This window comes from Equus przewalskii, chromosome 3 (genome assembly GCF_037783145.1).
Source record: "Equus przewalskii isolate Varuska chromosome 3, EquPr2, whole genome shotgun sequence".
NCBI classification, from domain to species: Eukaryota; Metazoa; Chordata; class Mammalia; order Perissodactyla; family Equidae; genus Equus; species Equus przewalskii.
In genome coordinates this window covers 82034262-82056345 of record NC_091833.1, presented here as the reverse complement: position 1 = coordinate 82056345, position 22084 = coordinate 82034262, and the positions used below count along the sequence as shown (strand labels likewise).

General features: G+C 35.3%; 1 long non-coding RNA gene across 2 annotated transcripts in view; it reads right to left on the bottom strand.

Annotated features, from left to right (window-relative positions):
- The window catches only part of LOC139082662 (uncharacterized), a 39009-nt gene extending 18669 nt beyond the window's left edge, over nucleotides 1–20340 (bottom strand). Inside the window, exon 1 of one of the 2 annotated variants that reach the window (XR_011538870.1) lies at nucleotides 20298–20340. This is a non-coding gene — a long non-coding RNA (uncharacterized lncRNA). Of the gene's footprint in view, nucleotides 1–2200; nucleotides 2276–20297 lie in introns of those variants that run through there. The other variant, XR_011538871.1, reaches the window with a different exon arrangement.
- Nucleotides 20341–22084: the final 1744 nt, after the last annotated feature.

The following is a 22084-nucleotide window of genomic DNA, read 5'->3' as shown; positions in this document are numbered from 1 at the left end:
TAATGTAAGAAGTACGATAATTTTTGTGTCTTACTAACTCTTTTAAAAATGAGGGCCTACAAATTGTAGTTGAACTAACACAGGTTCTCAGACCATTAAAAGAATTTGACTCATTCCAGAGAGGAACAGTGTGAGCTCTATCTCCTGATAGAACCCAGGGCTTCCCACGTGTGAAGAATCCTTCTAGCTGGGACTGAACTGAAGAAGTTGGAGAGGATGAATTTTGCACTTCTGTCTTTTTGAATTTTGTTTAAAAGAGTCGGAGAACCTGATTTCTTGAGTATGAAAGTAGGTTGTATATTTAGTCTTTAATTTCTTTCCACAAAATTAGTAGGGGTTTGCATTCAAATATTAACATCTTGACGTTGGCATCTTGGAATATCTTAATGTTACTTAATCTCACTGCAGAATCCCTAATATACTATGTTATGTGGCAGGAAATATTACTGGATAAGGAATAGAACAGGGGGTGAAATTGGGCTTTAGGGGCTGAGTGGCCTTGGATTGGGTGTAATTAATACATGATTCTGATCCATTTCAGAACTTTGGAGGAAACTTTATATTATCCACACATAATACCAAGAAAATGCTCAAAAGAAAAGTGGCTAGAATGTGGGAGTGACACCCTGAAAATGGGAGACTTTCCAAATACACTTCTGATCACTTCTCCTGAGAGAGACAATAAACTCCCATTTTGCTAAACCTTACGTGTTTATGGGAGTAAAGAGCAGAGCAGCTCTTTTCCCCACTCCTGACTTTCATCAGGAGGATTTCCCTTGAATGTTCCTCACCTCTTGCACTGCTTCCCTCCCTTCATGCCTCCTCACAGAGAAGGAATAAGAGCCATATTACCTGTGTTCAAATCCTGCCAACACCTCGTAGTAAGTGCACGACACCAGGAAAATTAATTAACCTCCCTGTGCTTTCTATTTCTTATGTATAGAATGCGGATGTTAATAGTTTCTAATTTATGAAGTTACTATATGGATTAAACCAAATGTTATATATAAAGCGGTCAGAACAGTGCCAGTTCATACAAAGCGCTGTTTCAGTGTTAGCTATTGTCTGTCAAATTTGCCTTCAATTTTCTTGAAATTACATTTGTTCAAACTTTTGAAGACTGCTCTGCCTGTTTGAAATGATGGAAATAAATGAGAGACTAATTTCTTTTCTCATTGCTTGTATGCCTCAATTTTCCTCAAATCATGTCCTACTGCAATGTCCCTTTGTTCATGGTCTGCATATGAGAATAAGCAACCTATAAATGATCCTGGAGCATTTGTGAGCAGGAAAGTCTGGGACTACTGAGACCTCACTGTAACAGCTCTTCTTTCCATTATGAAATCTAAACTATCTGAGATGAATATTTGGGAGAGGATTTTACATTTAGGGGGATAGGAGGAGGTATAAACTAGACAACCAGGAGAGCGAATGGATTAGGGAAACTAGTACGATTTGCAGGGAGCACTAAGAGCCTACTGGAGGTTAGTGTTCATGAATAAAAAAGTATAAAGAGGCTCAGACGAGGCGCAGACCAGGTGGAGTGTTGCATTTCTCCAGGCTCGGTGTTTAGACAGGCAAGTATGATGGCCTCCACACCATCATGGCAGGATGGAGAGTGGCCTACAGAGCCTGGTAAGACTTCCTGGTGTTCTTGGTAAGTGCTCCCAGTAACACCCCACAGCTTCCTTCCAAGCCTCCTAAATTAAACACTAACAAAAGAAATCTACTAATATATCAAAATATCATTATACTTTGTCCAAGTAGTGTTAATTTCAGGAATTTTATCATAAAATCTATCAATATAGTTCATTATATCAACATGTTTAGGGATAAAATTAATATGACCATGTGATAAACACACATATATTAATTTTTTCAGAAATTCTAATAAAAATTATAATTAAATTGCAGCAGAAGAATAAAGACTTTACCAATATCAAAATTGTTACCATAGATAGACACCAAAACCATTTCATTTAAATTCAGGAACTATGTAGGGATACCCACCATCACTATTATTCTTCAACATTGCCTCAACATTTCTAGCAAATGCAATCATGTAATAAAATAAAATGATATTCATAAAAAATGAAATATAAGAAATAAGACTTATGGATGATTTGATTTTTTAAGTAGACAGAAACAAAGAACTCTTGTCAAAGAATAAATTAATAGAATAAATAAGACAATAAAGTACCTGCACATTTGATAAACAGAAGTCAGCAATTCGATATTGTTTCTAATTTAGCAATGAATATCTAGCAAAAGAAAGAAAAGAAAACATTTTTCAATCATATTAGCTACAAAAATTATAAAATGCACATGAATGAATTTAATAGAAAAGGCACAGGACCTACATGTATAAAATCTTATTGAAAGATATAAAACACAATGAACCAATTAAAACCATATCATAGGCTTGAACAGGAAGACTTAGTACCATTAATTAATTCCAAAATTTAAAGAGCAAATGTTAATACTGTCATAACAGAATCCCAAAAGAGCTGAACTTCTAGGGAAGGAAAGAGGGAGTTTGAGAGGAATTAAAAAAAACGGAACTTATAGTTTATATGGACAAATAAATGCCTAAGAATCACCAAGAAACTTTAGAAAAAGATAGTGAATAGAAGCTTCCTTATCAGATATCACAAGATATGATAAAGCTTTTGTACTTAACACATCACTGGGACTGAAGTGGAAAAATAAAGCAGTGAAACAAACTAGATAATCCAGAAATAGGTCCTAGTATATATGAGAGGTCCTAGTATATATGAGAACATAGCACATGGAAGTTGTTCAATAAATGCTACAATCAGCATGACCATCTCTGTGAGCATCATGATCATTATTATATAATCCAGATACCATTATCGTCTTCACGTTCTTCCAATACATAGTCCTTTGAATAAGCTCATATCAATATTGTTTGAATGGAACTGATACAAGAGTGAGACATCAATAATTAACTACATTATATTAAAAAAATGATTCTGGAGAACTATGTGGAGATTTTTGACCAGTTGTGATATATTTATAGATAAGTGAGGTAACACATGTGAAAGCTCTTTGCAGATGATAAAGTACTTATGTAAGTGTTCTTTTGGACATTAGTATTATTTTATATCCTGCAAGGTCAGATGGATATGACACAGTAATTTACAGTACATGTGACACATCCATGTTGGTAAACGTGCTAAATCATTGCTCTGTCTGTAGGAATCAACAAGGCAATTTTGCATTTCTAAATGTTCAGGCACACTTTTGTAGGTAAGGGATCACGAAAGGGGCACTGTTAATATTCTCCAGAAGACCAAATCTATTCTGGTAAAGATCTATATGTGCCTACCTCCTATGAGAAGTAATCCTGAGATGAGATTTATATTTACATATTTGACTTCAAGGAACATACAAGCTCACACCAGGTGAGCCTATAACCTGAATGATTTGCCTTGGTTCCATTAAACACTACCTCATCTTGTACGTATTTTCTTAGAGGTAACAAAAGAAAGTGGAATAGGTTTTACTTCTGATGATGAATTATTCATTGTTGACTTTGTATAAACCCTGGGATATTGTTTACAGGCTCTGCTGAGCTTTTTCTTCAGGTCTTAATGGTCCAAAGTGTTAAAAATATTTTATAGCCTAATTTACTTTGGAAGCTCTTCCATTCCTTCAGAAATCAGAGCACTGGATACATTATTTTATGTTTTAATAGAGTCATTATAGTAGTAGACAGTGGGAAGTGAGGAAGAAGTTTACTAGCTGGTCTCTAAGTGTCTTTAAAGTTTGTAAATTCTGTATGCAATTAACATGGCTTACTTTGTGATGTAACAAGACGTTTGTTCTCCTGTTTTGCTTCTTTTCAGCTATGTGCAAAGACCTAATGGATCAATCATTTTAAAGCCTGAATGTGATCCTATAGGGGCAATATTTCGGCTGTTGTTAAGAATGCTGCGTTGTTCACCTTTCAATGTAGAAGTACTCTGTTTGTAGTTGAGAATACAGATCATATAGGCTGAAAATAAATCCATCTTTTTATTACAAACTGTGACCTGGACATTAACTATGTATTAAAAAGCAAATGTTATTCTTTTGTGCTATACCTCTGCTTCAGATTGGTTCTGATCTCAATGATCCACAAGAAGTAAAATTCAGTTGGGTGCCTACTATGTGTCAAGTGCACAATTGCTTCCATATATGTTGTTTCATTTAATCTGTATTAACCCTCTGTCATTTAGATATTATCCCCTATTTTACAGGTGATAAAACACAGACAGAATCTGAGGACTTTACACAAAGTTTCTCAAAAATTATCTACAATTAAGTCTCTGCGGGTTTTTTCTTCATAAAAATAGGATTACAGTCTGAGTTGAGACGTCTGAAAAAATGTAGCATACTTTTGACACTCTTTCCTTGAACTTTCAGAATGAATAACTATACATTCATGTGCTAAAGATACCCCTGCTGTGGGAGAATTGACCATGATATGCAATATTTTACACACTACAATGTTTAATTGGTTATGGGAACTCACTGGCAATGGCTCTGCAAATTCAGCTTAGGAAAAAATGATTCAAATATGACAAAAACGATAAAAATTCTGTAAATATTCTTTTCATGACAAGGGAAGAAGAACAATTCCTTAAGCAAATCTCTATTATTTTGTGGCTTTTATCATCATCATCATCAATTGGAGTAATCTTGGTTATTAAAATATTAGTTACAAGTGACAGAAATCTATTTAGATAACAACAAAAAAGAATTCTTTGGCTTATATAACTGAAAAGTTCAAGAATAATTTTCAAGTAAAGCTGAATCCAGAGATTCAGCAAGTCCTTGAAATTTTCTCTCCATCTCTCAAGTCTGCTTTCTTTGTTGGCTTCACGCTATGTTTGATTATGTCCCTGTGGTAGCAAAGTTGTCTCCTGGAAATTCAAGATTAAAGTGATCCTTAGTGCTTTTGTTTCAGAACATTCCTCACCATGTAACTTGTCAGTCTCCACAATATGTTCTGACTGGGTCCACTTGAAGCGTGTTTTGAGAACTCGGGTTGCTTGGATAAGAACATGCTAGACCTCATGCCCACTTTTGTGGGAAGTTGTCAAGGCTGTTCCTGAAACTAAAAGAAGGTAAGTAAATCTTGAACAAAAAAAGCAGTGTTCCAAAAAAATTATAAAAGGTGTCATACATTTGAGAACAAATTCAGAAAGTATATGATCTACTTTTATACCATGACTTTTAGTAACAGGTATAAGACTACATCCTCAGATCATTTCATTTTCTCTTCTGAATACATAGACCATGTTTTGTTTCCGTGTTTAACTACATTTTAGATCTAACAATGCAGGACATAATGAGCAAATCTGGTGAACCATGTGTTGGGAAGGAGGGAGGAGGAGTGGGAGACAAAGGTCCACGTCGTTAGTCACCAGTGAAAATATATTTAAGTTGGGTGGTCCATTATAGAAAGTTGGATTCAGAATTGAAACACCCACACAGTTCCATTTCAGAAGTGTACAAGGAAATAAATGTGAATCTGGAGAATCATACTGGACTATCCAGGAAAAAAACTAATGGAAAATGTAACGGAGTTTAGAAAAATGATAGGTGTTTAGTGGGAGAAGTTTTGCGTCAAAGCAACTCATACAGAAGAATCTGATATCAAGAGAGATGGGAAGTCAAATTTCGGAATTCTGTCATCAAAAAGAGAACACAATCATTTAAAATTCATAAAAAGATTGAAGAAAAACATACTGAGGTATTATTAGAAATGCAATGCTCAAATGTCATTGTTAAAATAAGTTTCTTGTCATTAAAATGAACACATGAAAGAGATCCTTAAAAGCAAGTATAACAAGTAAGTTTCATTATCCAACATTCTCCTCTTTTCTTCTTAGGGCTTTCCGAAAGGCAGAATTAAACTTTTAGCATCTTCAAAAAGTTGTTTATGCTTCCCTAAAGTAAAATAATATTTTTCCTAAGTAATATCTGTTTTCAAGAGTTTGTATGACATCACAGAAGCACAACAAAACCAATTACTCAAGGAGAGATCAATTCACCATTGTATAAAATTTGATAGGAAACTTTCTATATAATGGAGATGCCTTCTTAAGAATTTGCATTTTGAGACAAATCTGAATTCTCTGAAGAATGCTAAAACCACCACTCATTTATCGTTCTACAGATTAATTTTGTGGCCTGTGTGGTGTATGAAAAATATGTGGTATATACTTAACATGCAAAACTTAGCCACAAAACTTAGGATTTTCAGCACATTGCCTAGCATATGTGCTTTGTTTTTCTTGTTCAGGAAGCAGTGCCAGAATTCTGATAATATAATTATCTCAAATATTTCAGCACATGATTTTAATGAGCAAACCCATGGACCTGGCAGAACTAAACCCTTTATCTCAAGTAATGGAGCTATTAATATTCAGTTTTTTAAATTCAGTTTTTGTCTGTTAAAGAGATTGACATTTATTATCACAGTTTTAATGATAGAAAGAATCTCCATAACTTTGCTTTTAATTGGTCTCAGGTCAACAGCTTTGTAATTTACAAAGCCCTCTACCTGCAAATTGAAAATAATAGAAACTGTTACATCCTTGATATAAAGAAAGAATAACATGTCTAAAGCTTCCCAATTGTCCTCCTGGTCTAGCTTTACCAATTCCTTCATTCCACAAAGATTTATTTAAAAACTACCATAGTCCCATACATATATTACTTCGATACCCACACTAAGGGAAACTGAAAGGCAGATTTAAAAGGTAGGATACTAAGACTAACTTACTTTATTCTCTCACGTCTTTCAGGTGAGAAAAAGCCTTTACCATAGACAACCTCTTCTCAAACATCTTCATTTCCTTGGTGGGACTCTGCATTCTCTTTTAAGCCAGAGAATTTTCATAGCTTTCTATATGATGCAAATCAAATATGTATAATTATTTATTTGAGTTGTAAATTTTTAACTTTCCTCAATTGGCTATGAAGGATTGTATCGAGTACACATTCATATTTTGATGTGTGTAGGCTGGACACAAATGGATTTAATTTAATACTTGCTTCCAAGATATTGGAAGTATCTGCTCCCCTGGGAACATTTATAGTGCTGTATGTCCAGGTGTTGTCTGTAATAAGAAGAGCCAAGATCTCACAGAATTCAAATCAGAAAATAAGATAGAATTCTCAGAAAGAAATGTCAAAAGCTCTTCCTTTCCGCCTCTCTTGACACTCACCCTAAGAGTCTGTTATGGTGATTGGAGGAGGGATAAGATGAGAAGCTGGTGTAGAAGACATGGTCTCTGCACAGAAATACAGCCTATACAAATGAAAAGATCTATTCCTGTAAGTTGAGCTTGGGGTGTGCAATTTTCAGTCCTCAGGATGCCAGAGCCATTCAGATATCTATCTCCTTCACATGAACTCAGAACTGTACTGGCATCACAACTCTTAATGTGAATGGTCTTTTGGAAATAATAGTGCCTATAATAGAATTATATGCAAAAATTGCTATGGAGTAATTGATTCTTTGGGAATCAGGAAAGCTCATAAGAGGAAGTACCATATTGTTTGGTGACAAGAAGAAGTTTACCAAAAACAAACAGGCAGGAGGCATATTTCGGGTCCAAAGAGCTCATCTGCCAAGTGCATTAAACATACAACGAAGACAAATTAAAAGATAGTAAGTTTCAAGATGAACAAATTATTTACATTTTCTCGCATGAGTGCAAAATGAAACCTCAATTTCAATCAGCTTCTTTACCAACATGCCAATGGAAACTGAACAATAAAGGCTTGGATAGTTTTCATGAAGTACATTACAATTATTAGGAAAAACAATAATTTCAAGAAAGCAGTGAAATAATTTGCTAGTCAAGTACAGCATTGAGTTCTCAAAAAGGAGGACCCAGTTGTTCAGGGTTTCTTAATAAAGTCCAATGGAAATGTAAATCTTTTTTCAGATTTATTTACTGAAGAACTGTATTCACAACTCTGATGTCACCGTTCTCTAGCAATCAAGACCCTCTTGCTTTCCACACCCTCCTGCAGCGTTGGACTCGACTTGCCTGACCTCATTTATACTAGGTTCACAGTTGTGTCTATGCTCCTGCTCCCTATCACTTATCTACCTGACACCCACTGCTTTTTACTTACCTGTTGAGAGTTTCTCCACTTTAAGGCTTTAACTTTGCATTACTCCTGCTGTGACACTTAACTTTAGGACTCAGTTTTTTCTATGGATTGCTGTTTGACTTAGACAGTAATCTAGAAAAAGGCATCCCATATTCAGCTATTATCCTCCACAGAATATAACTAATGGCTGCTTGTAGATATTTTCCTTATGTAAAAGCAACTATTTTTCAACCTTACTACAGATTATTAAAATGATTAAAATGTGATGTTATAGTGACCTATTAGGGCATAATGGTTCAAACCATTCACAGGCATGCAAAGCGTATAAGACTATAAATTTCTAAAAGAATCTCCAGCTTATTTGTCTCTTGTATTTCTTATACTGCGATTCTCACTCCCTTCATGATAGGAAAATGTGTAATCATAAATCTGTGTTGGCTGCAGTGTCAAAGCAAGATTACACTGGGGGAAGAATCAAGTCCCTGCTCTATTGGAGCCGACAAAGACCATAGCATCAATCTGACCCTTTTATAACCTTGTTCTGCAGGCCTCACTTCTCCCATCTCTCCTGGAGAGTGTGAGCAGGTCCACCTATCATGTTTTTGCTCAATACAGTGGCATGTGTTTGCAGAACATCTTGTTTTCCTCTTATTCATATTTTGACTTGGCATTTATAGCAGTTGGGTGAAGAAGAAAAAAAAAACACAGTCTGATTTGTCTGCAACAGACAGTCTAATTAAATTGGAGGGGAGGGACAGATGCCCAAAGCTGCTGAACTGCTCATAATACAAAACATGGCAGCTTTAGTTTGAAAAATCAAGCAAGATGGTGCCAACAATTTCTGCTCAGTGAACTAGCTGAAGTATGTAATTATGTTAAGTTCTCTTATTTTAATTCCAATTTCACATATATCGCTGATGCATTTGAAAAGAGCTTAGAAGGCCATTATTTGGGCTGTGATAAAAGAATGTTATACACTTGATTCAGAAATGCTGTAATTTTTTTCTGACTCAGATTTTTCAATATTAAAAGTGTTATTTTTACAAAATAAATATTTATGCATAGAGGTTTTTTCATCTTTTAAAATATTTCCCTATATGATTCAAATCAACATCAGTTCTTTGACACTTAAGAAAGGCATGCAAACAAGAGCTCCAACTGCTGTTTGTAATATTGGAAACCTGAAGCAAACCTTTATGAGCATGAACACTTATGAACAGAAGCACAAACAGCTTACATCTCTAGTGGCAAATCCTCTCTGTCAAGCTGTTCTGCAATCTGTACTTCCAGTACAACGTCATTCTTCAAAATCACTGTGGGCACTCATGTTGTTACTGAGGGACAAAAGTTAATCTCTCACTGATCTGTTTGTCTATTTTGTGCCATCCTACCTCAAAAGTTACAAAGGCTACAGGCATCACCACCCTTCAAGTGAAAATATGTTTGCACACTTGCAGGTAGCACATGTTGAATTCAAAATCACTTTTTCAAAATAATTTACAAGATTCATGCCCCCATTTGAATGCAAAAAATTTCAAGAGACAATTGCCACAAAATCATCATTATAAAAATTCAATGATGAGCTAACGACACAAAGAATCCTAATTGAAATAAATTCCAAAAAGTCCCAAGCTCTTTACAGGAGAGAAGATATTTACGTCTTTTCCATCCTCAAGAAAATTAAGCAAAGAGCAACAACAAAACAAAAGGCAAGAAAATGTGATCCACGATCAAGAGAGGAAACAGTGAATGAAAGCAGACACAGAGATGGCCCAGGTGGAATTTAAATTAAAAATGATAAAAGTCCAAAGAGCCTAGTGGAAAACATGTACAACAAGCATGAAGAAATGGAAAATTTCAAGAGAGATTTGGAAACTATATAAAAAGGAAATGCTATATATGATGAGTATACCACAATAACTTATGAAAATAAATGCTTACAATAGTTTAATGTTGTTTTGACATGCAATACAAAATATATCCCTAATTAATAAAAGCAACAATAAGACACACTGTTATGATCTATCTTTGTTATTCAAACACAGTAAATTAAAAAAGAACTGCAACACCTGGTTAAAGAGACAAGTTTACCTAAAGCAGTAGCCTCCAATCCTTCTTGAAATATCATTTTTAAAAAGCTATTTTTAAAAAAGGAATAAATTCAACCAACAAAGAGAGAAACATGCTGGAAGCTGAAACCAGATGGAAAAGTAGTAATTGATTAAATAGATCCAAGAAAGCTGAATCCTAATGCAACAATGAAAACTGCAAATCTCTCAGATGACCCAATACATACTAAAGAACCAAAGACTCAGGGGTTGGCTGTATCAGGTACTTATGAAAATTGGAATAAAGGTAGTAGAATAAAATCAGGAAGATCAGTTGAAAGTCCCTTTAGACCCCCAGATCACCTCCCTTCCTCTGCATAGCTAAGGATCTGCTACCTTATACACATGCACATGCACATACACACACACACACACACCACCTAGGCAGATGATTGGTGGTTTGTTAATAGAAGAGGGCAAATTAGAATATCTTTGATCTAAGTTGAACACTAGAGTGCTATACTAAAAACAAGGAAATTGAGGGCAAATTTAGACACTAAATATATTATCTTACCAGGATCCCAGAACTGAAAGCCATAATTTATGTCCTACAAGCCACTTGAAAGGGTTTTCCTGGGAGACTGACCAGCCCAAGAGAAAAGTCCTGAAGGTAATAACATCAAGGATTTCCCCAGTAAGCAGCCCTGCTGGATGACCCTACAGGAAGCCCTTAGTCTTTGCCACATGAATACAGCACCCAATCAGTTTTTTAGTATCCCTCTTAAATATCAGTCTACAGTCAAAAACGAACAGAATCTGAGGCACAGGTCTATCATTAAAGACAAAAGCCAAGACAAACACAAATAAATAACAGAAAAGAGATTACAAAGAGAGAAGAAAATTGCACACACACACAAATTTAGATATTTTCAGAGAAATAAAAGGAATAAGAATATACTGAGAAAAAGGGAACAGATAACAAAGAGACAAATCTTTGGAAAATAAACATATATTAGAAATGAAAAAAGTCAATAGGATAAATAGAAGATAGAGGCGAGGAAATCTCCTTGAAAGTAGAACAATGACACAAAAAATAAGAAAGGGGGCTGGCCTGGTGGCATAGTGGTTAAGTTCTCGTGCTCTGCTTCAGTGGCCTGGGGTTTGCAAGTTAGGGTCCTGGGTGTGGACCTAGCACCACTCATCAAGCCATGCTGTGGCAGCATCCCACATAAAATAGAGGAAGATTGGCACAGATGTTAGCTCAGTGACAATCTTCCTCAAGCAAAAAGAGGAAGATTGGCAAAAGACGTTAGCTCAAGGCCAATCTTCCTCACCGAAAAAAAAAAAAAAAATAGGAAAGAAAATAAAATAAACCAGAAGACCAAACCAGGTTTCCTAACATCCTGTTTCAAAAGAAACAACAGAAAAATGGAGAGGGAGAAAGGAAAAGAAACAGCAAAACAATTCAAGAAAATGTTCCAGAGCTCAGAGTCATAAGATTCCATATGGAAACACTCACCTGGTATCCAGTGCAATGATGAATATAGCACCACCAAATAGGATTGTCTCATATGGCCATACAGGTTGTAAAATGCACAACTTTAGGGGTAAAATTGTAGACAACAAAGAGAAGGAACATCCTTTAACATGCATCTTCTGTAATGGCGCCCTGGAATTTTGCAGTACAGTGGCCCTTCTCAGTAATCTACGTCATTGTGAAGTTTCAGAAAGCAAGATAAAGGGAAGGGCCCATGAAATTTCTGAGAGGGGAGGAGGCTTCACATGAAGATATTGGATTTCTCAACAACAATGCTGGAAGCCAGAAAACAACAGAGAAAAATCTTAAAAACTGTAAGGGAAAAATGTTTTCCTCCTTTGAATCCTATTCAAACAACTAAGTGTGAGCATAGAACAAACAAACAAACAAAAAAGATATTTTCATACACTTAAGCTGTCAACAAATGTACCTCCATGTGCTTAGGATGTTCCTGGGTATCTGATCCAGCAATATCAAGAAGGAAAACAGAACTATGGATATCATGGGATCGAGGAAACCGGAGATTCAAATTAAGGGAGCAAAGAATAGAATTCTTAGTGTGATGGTATATGGAGATATTAATATAAAAACCATCAGACCTAGGAATGAACCAGTCTAGGTTGGAACAAGAAACTTTTGGAAAGAATTTCTTCAAAAATATGAAACTGATAGAATAACTAATGTGACTAAATGAAATGAGAGGAAATTACAAAATTAGGGAACAAATTGGGAATACGTAAGTGAGAAGTGTTTGGAAAACTAACCAAGCATTTAATAAGGGCAATTATTATCTCTAAGGAAGAAAAACAAAACTACGCGAATGAAACGTAATCATGTCCTACCATATGGCTCAGTTGGGAAGGCAGCTACATAATCATGAAAGTTATAATAATGTAAATATTAAATATAGATGGTACCAAAATTATAATATAATGATAATGGCAAGATGGGGAGATAGAAAGGGAGGGGAGGGTGGTGGGGTTCTGCATGAAAAAGAGTTAATCTTCCTCTTCCATACTGGGAAGTAAATTGCTAATGCAAAAAAAGGAAAATCAAGAAGTAGTAGAGATACAGAGGGAATACTAAAAGAATGAGAGTTGCAAATAGTTGCTTTTGTGAAATAGGAAGCGTGGGGCGGGATGGTGATACTGCTGCTGTGGAACAAGGCCCATGGAACTATTTCTCTCTTTAAATTGTGTGCAGAATATACGAAAACCTGCCTTATGGATAGTATGTGAGTCTTCTAATTAATCATTTGCTGTAGAACTAGCATCAGTATTTATGGTAGCTATATATATGTGCATGGACCACTTCCTGGATTCCTGAGAAGCAATTGTGTTTCCTGCTAAAAAGTGTCAACTGGCTGGTCAGTCAACTTGCATAAATCTTACTAGTACCAGTCCATGGGATTAGACATTATATCCTCAATCTACATAAATATTCAGGCCCTATTTGAAAAGGACTATCAGGAACCACAAGGATGCTACTTAAACTCATTTCAAGTATCATCTCTACCTAGAACCTCATAGCTCTTTGAATCCTGTAATTTCAACTATGACAGTATAATTTTGTGCTTAAAATCTCTGGAGTGGTTCAGAGTCTGAAACTGGACTGCCTGGATTCAAGCTTTGGGTCTAGAACTTACTACTTCCATGACATTTGGCAGTTGCTTAACCAAGCTGAACCTCAGTTTATTGATTTATAAAGTGGGATCAATAGCAGTGCCTACCTCAAGGGATTGGATGTTAAATGAAATTATCCATTTAATGAGTTTAGTGTAGTACGTGGCATTTAGTAAGTTCAAAAGTGGTGTTAGCTATTATTTTTAATACCTTCTCAGCTACAGGCTTAAAGGTCTATCATTCCCCCTAAATTCTTCAGCTTCTTCAATAGCCCGGGCCACTTAGTTTCCAGTTTTGCCAACTACCCAGTAACTTGGAGCTTTGGGGCTTTTACACAAATGGAAATAGAGGGGTTGTCTATGGCTTTCTAGACATCTTCAAAACAAATATGTAAATTGGGTTCAAACAGCCAGCTTGGATTACATACCAGAAAATGATTCCAACACTCACAAACACCTTCTATAAAAATAACAAAAAACCAAAAAGACAAGACCATGATCAAATACAGTAAAAGCAAAATAAAATTCCACAGGTACGACTTTAACTTTTTATTTAAATATATTTTGGTCCTGTATAATTTTCAGGAAAAGACAAAACACCTGAAAAGAAGGTAAATATATAAAGCAAGTAAGAGTTAAACATTCTGCACCAGTCTGGAAAGAGAGACTGAGAATGAACATAAGATTTTAAGAATAAACAAAGTTTTTCAGCTGTAAGGACAGCATAAATCCACATACATAATTAAAACACTCACTAATAATCTAAGATGTGGCAGCAAGTTGATTGCACCTGCACCCTCAGAATCCTGAAGTTCCTGAAAAATTCTAAAATATCTATGAGTTTTGCTTCTAATTTCAGTTTATCGTTGATTTATTTAAAATCAGACACTGAGGCTAAGCAATGAGGAATTGCATGAAAGAAAGGGCGCTAAGGATCTAACAAACACAATTTTAACCTGCGTCAAGGTGTCTCAAAGGGCATTTTTGCATCTAGATGCAATTACAATTCTGGATGACGTACCAGTAAAAGATGCATTATGACGTTTTAAATTTGAATCCCAACTCATATGTTTAATTATTTAAACATTATGCTATTATGTAACAATACAAGCATTTATTTGCTGAAATAATGAATAATACTTTCTTTTCTCCTCCACTTATGGATAGGAATCCAAAAACCAGACTGAGACATAAATGAAAAGGGTACTTAGACTGCCATCTAGTACACATTTTTCTGTATAGCATAATTTCCAAAACTGTTTGAATAACATCTCTAGCATTGGAACAAGTATACGCTTAAGCTCAATTGCTTTTTTTACCTATTGAAAATAGTACATTGCTGTTTTTTTCCTCTTTTTGAACTAAATTCACCTCCTAAATATTAATCTGTGAGTGTTTCAATCTGTATATCACTTTATTAGTACTTCATTCACTTGGCCCAGATATAGAATTTTAATCCATTAGGGATTTTCTTCAAAGGCCTCATTTGAAATAGTCTTCCTACTAACCTGTTGTTTTCCTTCTCTAGAAAATATGCAAGGATTTGGGCCAGGAGTCTCTCAGAATTCAACATGCTTTGTAAAAGTGTTTACCTTTTTCAAGGAGAAGTCATTATGTCATGGGCACAAGAATAGTTATGCTGATGATTAAAATTAAGTGGAAATATTTCCCTTAATGACTCTCCTAGACTATGTATTGATATCTATTTGTAAGCTTCCTGCCATTAACCACAAAGGTCCTTTAAAATGTAGCCTCTAGCTCCAAGAGAGGGAGGGAACGCAAACCACCAGAGCCTGGAAGACAAGAGGGCACCCAAACGCTGTCTGAAAGGAGCCAAACAAAGCACTATCTCAGGACTTATTTTCAACACCTTTAAGATTGTCATTAAAACTTGATCAGTAAATGTTCTGACTTGGCATGAATTAAGAATAGGCTAGAATCCCAAAGACATTTAAGAATGGAGTAGAAACCCCAGGCCTTGAACACATAGTTGGAACTCTTACAGATAAAAGAGAAACGCTCAGCTTTGCTCCAAGGTAAAAATCTTTACTGAACTGTGAACAATAGATAATCTGGGGCTATTCAATTCAACCTAATCACACACATTTTTATTGAGCTCCCATTATGGGCCAGGAATAGACTTTGGAGATACAGGAACAAATAAACCATGGTATATCTCATGAGCAGCTTACCTTATGTTGATGCTATAAATTTCAGGATTTAGAAAATGTTCAAAGGGCTAAATTGTGATATAGTGAAAAAACTCCATCCTTACAGATTTCCTATTGGACATTGGATAATTAATCACCCATCAGTTAGACAGCTGTGTACAAAGCTTACAAAGATTCCTCTACTGGGAAGAAAGTCAGGTATCTTAGACGGCATTCTAATGCATAGTTCTCTGGTTTTGTTATCAATTGGGCCACTTCAATGCTAAGTAAATAGTCAAAGAATATAGAACATTGTATTTCACTAAGAGGTACAATGGTTTTACTCAACGACAGAGCGTTAATTAATAAAGTACCTTCAAATATTAATAAATCAAAATGAACTTAAATTTTTTCCAGTAATCTGGAAATTTCTAGTAATCTGGCATTGTAGAAAACCAATGTCACAATAAATGCCAAATTATAACTTAAATAATTGTAAGATAACAAGACTATTTAACCATTTATCCATTTTATTCCTCGATGACTTAGGTTTCTTTTTAGTAATTTTTAATCTGATCTTAGGATATTTAATTTGGAAAGACAAGTTCAAGATAACAATCCTATTCTATGTTGCCAAAATGATTCTAAGCAAAGCCCATTTCATTTCTGTAACACCATCATCGGTAACTTTCATTCAGTCATACCTCACCTCATGACTTACTTTAATTTAAAGAGCCTTTGAGGATTTGAATGCTAAAAGAAACAAAAGGAATTAGGTATGCATATTTCAAAATGTAGAAAATTCAGCTAAAGCTGGATACTAAAAAAATCAATGCTTTAAATATGTTCATTAGCAAAAAGGAAAATGGAAATAAAAGAACAAACCATTCAATTCAATAAATATGAATTGAATCGTCATATTATTCAATTCCTCTATAGTATAAATTTTAATGCAATTTAGCTTCCTTGTTTCCACATTAGAAGCTCTCTTACATTGCTGTAAACACAATGTCCCTATTCTTTATATTCTGCCACTTCATCTCCTCCCTGAAGTCCTCTTTCTAGGTAAATATCTCTTAAGAGTCAGCAGATCTCTCAGGTGAGGCCTCTCTGCCCTCTGTATCCAGTTGTCTGCTGTATTGGTCTGCTCAAGCTGCCGTAACAAATTATCAAAGACTTGGTGGCTTAAACAACAGAAATGTATTTCCTCAAAATTCTGGAGGCTAGAGTTCAAGATCAAGATGTTGACAGTGTTGGCTTCTCCTGAGGCTTCTCTCCTTGGCTTTTAGATAGCCATCTTCTCCCTGTGTCTCCGCGTGGTCTTCCCTCTGTGTGTATCTGTGTCCTAAACTACTCTTCTTATTAGGACTCCAGTCATATTGGATTAAGCCTCCTCCAGATGACCTCATTTTACCTTAACTACCTCTTTAACGGCCTTAGCTCCAAGTATAGTCACATTCTAAAGTACTAAGGGTTAGGATTTCAACATATGAATTTGGGGAGGACTCAAGCCTAAAACATCTGTTTAGCTTAATTCTATTTCTTTAGTCATTTCAACATTTCTTTCTCTTGTCTTAACTCATATTACTTATTTCTGTATTTCTTGTATTATTATTCAACCTTCTTGAAGTTTTTTCTCACTCAATTGTATGGTCAATCTTTTACGAACAAGTCTTTAGTTTCTTTTCTATATCCGATAGCATACCACATTGTGATTCATGGAAAATAAATGCTCAGTAAATATCTGTTGACTGAGTTTCCTGTTACTCCTAATGCTTTAAGATTTTCTGTCCTCTTCCTCACTGTCCAGTAATCCTCCATCCTTAGATAAATGCTCAACTCCAAGGGAGAAAGTTATTTATAAAAGAAATGTGTATAGGTTGTTGACTTTATGGAAGGAAGGAGTTTTCTGAAAACTAAATAATGTCTTTTATCTATTTTTCAAATCTGTAGCTTCTCATTTCCTACTTTCTTAGGATATTCAGAGTCATATCTAAAGTGATTGCTCCTTTCAATAAAAACTCTATACTGCAAGTGAAATCTATGGACAAATAGGAAACATGAGCCAAGTCGTGGAATATGGATGCGAGACAACTTACCCCACTTATTAATTTTACACACCTTATAATGAATTCACTAAGCCTGGGTCTGTGTAAACTATAAACTTCATTGCAAATGCACATTTAGAAATATTTCTTACTGCGTCATTCTGAAAAAGACAAGAGAAGTGTTCTGAGGACCCTAAATCACTCCGTGTCCACTAAGCACCATAAGCCAAGAAAGTGAACAATCAGGTTCCACCGTGCCACTAATGGTTTCACTGTGAAGCCTGATTACACGCTCTCCTAAGATTCTAAGTTCCCTGTCCTGGATATTTTTCAAATTTTGACAACATATAGGTTCATTAAAAGAAAAAAATGAATATTTTTAAATTATAATACATTTTAAATTTTATCCAGCATTTAAATTAATTTTAGCAAGGGATTTATTCAAGCACCTGGTAGTCCAATAGAAACCCAAAATTCTTATTTAAAATTTATTTTAATCTTATGCTATCATGATATAATTGTTAATGATTCAAAGAATTTGAAGGCACAAGGGGTAACATTAAAATTAAACATTATTGTTAAGATTTTTGAACTTTGCTGTGGCCTTAGTACCCTTCATCGTTTAAATCCAGAAAAATGTTAACACAGTCAATCAAAATGGGGAACTGATTTGCACTCATTCTTGGAGATTGACAAATATCTAAAAATAGAGTGTGACCACTTTAGTTCCAATAATTTCCAAATTAGCATTCAAACTACAGAGCATCTACGTTCAATAACTAATTGAATATACATGCTGTCATTTCTATTGGGCTGCATATGTAATAATTGATTGATGTTATTATAGCCACAAGTGCTTGGTTCATCTCATTATCTAAATGTCATCATAAGACATAAGGTCTAATCCCAAGACACTAGAACCCTGAGCAAGTAAATGTGAATGTGGGTATAAAGTAGATGTCTCAGACTGGCAGTTGGATTTTGCCTTAAATGTATATCCTTTAGCTTGTACAACTAAGATAAAAAGAGAGAAATGCTAGTGGGCGATATTTATTATTTGAAGTTTTCATATAAAATTCCATATTTGTGGCTTCTTTTGAAAAATTGATTATCTTACAACAAAGGTCCCCTTGTCTATGTGAAGACAGTCAGGTAGAACTGAGTAGTGACTTTCCTGTTTAGATGGGACAAGCAAGCTCCCGTTTCACCACAGCCTCCACTGCTCCCTCGTGTATTATCCTTAAACACATTCCCTCACCTATCTGGCCACGTAAGCATTTATATTTGCCACACTTTATATCAAAGGAAAAAGATTAACAAGATTCATAATTTGAGATGTTGTCTAGGTTTGGATCAAGTTCTTGGGGGAGCTAAGAATGTTGTAAGACACATCAGTATTGGAGACGAAGACTAAAAGAAAAAATATCTTCGTTCACGGTCAAAGGATAGAAATTCACTTTTCAAGAATATAAACAACTGGAAAGAAATAGAGCGTGTTTTTATAGAACTTTGTAATGTTAATTATAAGGTTTTTTAGGTGTTTTGACATCAAAAACATTCAGAATTAATTACTATTAAGTATATTTTATCGATTTCTAAGTCTTTGAAATTGCTGGTCCATGTAGTTAACATAAAGCAACTTAATTGAGTAGAATATTCATTTACCTGGAAAAAAATTCCTTTAAAGATTTACATACAATGAATACAGTTTAAAATGGCTTACACAGTTCTTAGAAAACCTGTAAATTCTTCTTTTCCTAAGGTGCTTATATGATTTGTTTATATAATGACTCTATATAAGTGTCACAAGGGAAGAACAATAAATTGGATCTTTTGTGGTCAGGTTATAGTAATCAAGTCCATTATATTATTAAGTTCATTGGATAATACTACGATTCAAGGTGAAAGCCGCGCTGCTAAAGCATTGAGTTTTCTTTTGTCTTCAAGTGAAGACCCACCTGGTATTGTCAAATCAATAAGATAAGATTTGGGAATTCTCTTCATATTCATGTTTATTCATTTAAAAAACTTAAATAGAATTATTTATAACTAAATGTTTAAAGTATACAGTTACAATTAAATGTATAGGAAACTTAAAATGGATTTCTAAAAGTAATTATTTAAGGGGAAATATCCCTCTGTACAGGTAGTATAAAAGAAATGACAAAAGCTTCATGTTTAAACAAAATACTATTTGAAGAAAGATTCTTAACAATCTGATCAAAATATACCAAAATAACAGATGAACTCAGAGAGGAGAAAAAAATGCATTTTCATCTAGGTTTAATTTTTTTTTTTTTTTTTGGGAGGAAGACTAACCCTGAGCTGACATCTGTTGCAAATTTTCCTCTTTTTGGCTTGAGGAAGACTGTCACTGAGGTAACATCTGTGCCAATCTTCCTCTATTTTTTGTATGTGCATTGCTGCCACAGCATGGCTTGATGAGCAGCATGTAGGTCCACACCCAGGATCCGAAGCCACAGCCCCAGGCCACTGAAGTGGGGCACGTGAACTTAACCACTACCCACCGGGCTGGACCCTCTGCTTTAATTTTTAAAGAGACAAATGGAAGAAAGAAAGAAACTGGGAATTGGGGGAAGCTGAGAGGGAGTGAGGAAAGACGGAAGAAGAAAGAGAGAGAAGGAGGGAGGGAAGGGAGAGAGAGGATGGGAAAGAAAAAACAAAGAGAGAAATTGAGATATAGAATCTCAGTAGTAAAAGTGGTCTAAGAAGTCATCGCACTCAGCCACCTACCCAGTCAATGAAAGAAGGCTTCTTGGAAAATGTGAGCCATTCCTACTGAGGAAGAACATAGCAATTGTTACACAGGTTAATAATTAGCAAATGCTAGCATTAAGCCAAAACTCGTCTTTCTTCAGTTTGTATAGGCCAGCCTGATTTTGCCCTTTGTATCTACAAAATAGTCATTTTTTCCATTTGCACCTCATAGTATAGGCATAACTTCAAAAATCATGTGATAAGCCTGGTTTACTTATTGTTAGAGTCAGTAAACCATGTTGGAGGTGTGGCCTGGTCCTTTCCCTGCACTCTTTGTCTTCTGGAAATACTGAGCCTTTAACTTTAGCATTGACCCCTATTGACAGGAATCACTGCTATTGAGTTTCCAATTTATTCAACTATTTTTTGGTTTTTTGTTTGATTTTATTTTTGTCCACCCTCCCCTCACCCCAGCTCTACATAAGATCATTCCATTACTCCCTTCAGAGAGAGTATGATAAAAAATGATTTTCAAGCTTTAAAGTTAGTGAGACTAGGGGTTAATCCAAGTTCTGTTAGATCATACTAACCTGCTCACTAGCACACCACCTTTTCATGTTTGCTAGAAAAACAATGTGAATAAAATATTCACAATTCACTTTATAAGGTTAAATTAAGATGCTGAAACCAATAAACAGTTAGCCATTGATAATTAACTGCTAGTAACTAAAAATTTTTTTTCCTTTTTTGCAATTACTGATTACTGCTTTTAGTTATTCACCTGCCCATGGATAACTGTGCTGGTTAGGCAATATGCTCTCTGACTCCCACTAGGCTCCTATAGATAACATCTTCGTGGAGCCTAGGTCACCATGGTAATTGTTGTTTGAATTGTCTTTCAGGAATTAGGATACCTTTGTCCAGTTCAGGCCAGTTGAGACCACCAACCCATCAACTGAACCCACACAGATGCCCTATACGTGGCCTTTTGATGTCAAGAGACTAAAAACCCCAGGCTCAGATCATGCTAGTGCCACCATTTTGTGAACACTGGTCCTATGAAGAGCCCTGAAGTCTGACTATGCTTGCGGAGATCATCAATTACCTCACCTCTCCTTACCTCCAATCACCTCTCTCCACATTTCAGACCACCTTGCCCCCACTCCATAAATATCCCTGAGTCCCCATTTTCAGGGAGGTGGATTGAAGACTCGCTCTCCTGTTTCCTCACTTGACTGCCTTGTGATTAAAATCCTCGCTATGCTGCAGTCTCGTCATCTTGGTGTTTGACTTTCCAGATAACGGGCAAAAATGAACCTAGTTCTGTAACAATCTCATTGTTACTCAAAAAGTTTTCAAGTAGACCTAATTATCAGTCTTTTCCCTTCTGTAAATCTATATAATATCTCATTCAAAGAACCAATCTTTTCCATGGAAATGTTCACAAATGTAATAATTCACTAAGTCAGTAAATTGAGGGAAAAAAATTATCTTTTGAAAAGTCCTACATAATGTAATCTTTTTCAAGACTATTTGCCAAACATGTTGAACTATTTGAGAAGAAAAGTACTACCTTGCCATTTGGCTATTTGCCAAGGAGAGATAACCTGTGGCTTGGAACTCCTAGAAATTTTGAATATATGTTTGCAGTTACATTTTCCTGTGGAGATGGTGGTAGACTATATTACTGTTTCCAATGTTTACAACCCCACCCTGTCCATGATAATATGATAACAGCTGCCCACTGTCTTAAGATTTGCCAATGAATTACGTGGGAAAAGTACATATGCCTGCCTTGTTATTTGGGGCTTGACCATGTGATA